Raw genomic sequence first — 3,228 nt, forward strand, 5'->3', positions numbered from 1 at the left:
ACGGACTCCACGAAGGAGCCCTCGAACCATAGGACGTTGGGCATCTTTCCCACCATGGCGCCTCCGCACTTCGCTTGGGTGCCGTGCACCATCTTCGGCTTGACATTGAAAGTCTTGAGCCATAGGCCGAAATGGGGGCGGATGCGGAAGAAAGCCTCGCACACGACGATAAATGCTGAGATGTTGAGGACAAAATTCGGGGCCAGATCGTGGAAATCCAGGCCATAGTAGAACATGAGCCCCCGGACAAATGGGTGGAGAGGGAAGCCCAGTCCGCGGAGGAAATGGGGGAGGAACACCACCCTCTCATGGGGCCTAGGGGTGGGGATGAGCTGCCCCTCTTCGGGAAGCCGGTGCGCAATGTCATTAGACAAGTATCCGGCCTTCCTCAGTCTTTTGATGTGTCCCTCTGTGACGGAGGAGACCATCCACTTGCCTCCCGCTCCGTACATGGCTGGAGAAGGTTGAGGTGGGGTGTGCGGACTTGGGCGCTGGAGCTCGAGTGCGCGGAAATGGATAGGCAAAGGAGGAAGAAGGCGTGGATGAAAAGGTGGATCCTTATCCCCTTATATGGGCGGACGCGACTATGCGCCCCCACCAGCCTGGTAAAATTCGCTTATCTCCCAAGCGCCGTAGTCAATGGCGCGGTTGGGTTACCCACACCCGTATTGATGAGAATCCCGGAATAAGGGGACACGATCTCTGCTTTAACAAGACGTGCCAAGGAAACCGCCTCGCTAAACACGCTGAGGTGGGATGATAAAAAGATTCGAATAAAGACTTGGCCGTGGTGTGATGTCACGCTACGGAATACGTCAGCAGATTAGATTTGTGTAAATATTATTCTCTCTATGGAAATATGTTGAAACTTATTTTGCAGAGCCGGACACTACCTTTGTGTTCAAAATCTTCTATGAAGTACTTGGAGGAGGAACCCGCCTTGCAATGCCGAAGACAATCTGCGCGCCGGACTCATCGTCATTGAAGCCTGGTTCAGGGGCTACTGAGGGAGGCCTGGGTTAGTGGGTGTCCGGATGGCCGGACTCCTGGACTATGAAGATACAAGATTAAAGACTTCGTCCCGTGTCCGGAAGGGACTTTCCTTGGCATGGAAGGCAAGCTTGGCGATACGGATATGTAGATCTCCTACCATTGTAACCGACTCTGTGTAACCCTAGCCCTCTCCGGTGTCTATATAAACTGGAGAGTTTTAGTCCGTAGGACGAACAAAAATCATACCATAGGCTACCTTCTAGGGTTTAGCCTCTCTGATCTCGTGGTAGATCTACTCTTATACTACCCATATCATCAATATTAATCAAGCAGGACGTAGGGTTTTACCTCCATCAAGAGGGCCCGAACCTGGGTAAAACATCGTGTCCCCTGCCTCCTGTTACCACCCGACCTAGACGCACAGTTCGGGACCCCCTACCCGAGATCCGCCGGTTTTGACACCGACAGCTACACATAGTAGTAGCGACCTACATCGAACCGCGCTACCGCTACTTTCTTTGTAGCAGCGCGTTTTAATCTAAACTCGCTACTGCTAAAGGATATACAATTAAATTTAAAGCACATAGAAAGGTAACTGAAAATGAAATAAATAGAATAAGGTGAAAGGAAAAAAATAAAATGTGAAGAAAACTAAATGAAAAAGGGAAAAAGTAGAAAGGAGTAGCAGTAGCGTGTATCCCAGAACATGCTACAGCTAACGTAGCAGTAGCGTGCTTTCTGGAACACGCTGCTGCTACTTCTGACTTAACCACGGGGTTCGTCCTTCCCCACGGCCATTTCCCTCAAATCCAGCTCTCCACTCTCGCCGCCGCTGTCGCCCGTCGGCCGCCGCGCGCTCTCCGCACACCCTCTACGCCGCCCCGACCCCAGATTCAACTCCGCCCCGACCCCGACCTCGACGCCGCCATCCGCCGCACGCCCGGGCCCCGACCTCGACGCTGCCATCCACCGCGCGCCCGAGGCCCGACCCCCGACCTCGACGCCGCGTGCCCCTCCCTCGTCGCAGGCACCCGAGGTGAGCACGCCTGCTCCTCCCTCTCCCCTACCTCTGCCTAGGGTTTCTTTATATTTTAGTTGCATCAAATTAGTTAGGGTTCATGTAAGGGTGGAAACAAATCGAATGCGGATGCGGCTCAAATGAGTTAGGGTTCATCTAAGGGTGGAAACGAATCAAATTTCTAAGATGAATCATAAAACAAGTAAAATTTGACCACTTATTTCACTTTATAGTTGGATAAATATCTGCTACCACTTTCCACCCCTAGCTTCATCAAATTAGATGGTAATTAGGGCAGTAGTTTCTAGGTACTAATTAGTTAGTAAGAACTAGGTACTAATTAGGTACTAGTTTATTTTTATTTATAGTAAGTTTATTTTTAATAAGAACTAGTTGAATTGATAGAACTAGTTAATAAGAACTTGTTGCTATTTTTTTAGTTAAAGCAATTTTCCCCATCGACATGGACGATGCCTATCCCGCACCTCGTCGTCGAGTCGGCGGAGGACGACACCTGCTTGACCAGATGGGCCATGTCTAGGACTGGGCTCCGCCAGGGTGGTACTGGGAGGCGCTACCTACCAGGGGGCGCAGGTTGGTGAGGAGCCAGCCTGTCGTTGACCCGAACCTTCTTTGGTGGCGGTCGCGTGGGCCAGTGATGGTCCAGAGGCTCGAGGACCCCGCGGAGGTGGTGCGTCACCGTGTCAGTGAGGAGGACGCGCATGTCCGTCGCTACTTGTTTGCGTTGGAGCACAGGTTCTCCAATACCTGGCAGGTACTCCAGGGATCTCACTGGAGCTATGATCCCGTGATGGTTCCTTCTCTGTGGGTGTCCACCGCCCGCGCCGATACCCGTCGTGTGCTAGGGTTTTAGTTGTATTAGTGATGTTATATGTATGACACTATTGAGGATGTATTAGTGATAATATTCGATGATGTATGGATGCATGACATGATTTACTTTTTCTTATTGAATGCATGCTAATTTGAGTCCTATAAGATATTTTGAAATGTATATCTTGTGTTGCTCAAATAGGATATGTGCTTGGCCAAGTGGCCGGTCATGTTTGCAGGTTACACCTCCGAGTGGCCTATGTTTTGCCGGAGTGTTGATTCATTTCCGTTCCGGAAAATATCAGGCGCTCGATATGTCCTATTTTAGCAAAGGTCATGCCGGATTTTTTCGTGAATTTTGGCATGACTTGTGCCAGAAGATG

The sequence above is a fragment of the Triticum urartu genome, chromosome 1A (assembly GCF_056163025.1).
Source record: "Triticum urartu cultivar PI428250 chromosome 1A, HENAU_Tu73, whole genome shotgun sequence".
Classification (NCBI taxonomy): domain Eukaryota; kingdom Viridiplantae; phylum Streptophyta; class Magnoliopsida; order Poales; family Poaceae; genus Triticum; species Triticum urartu.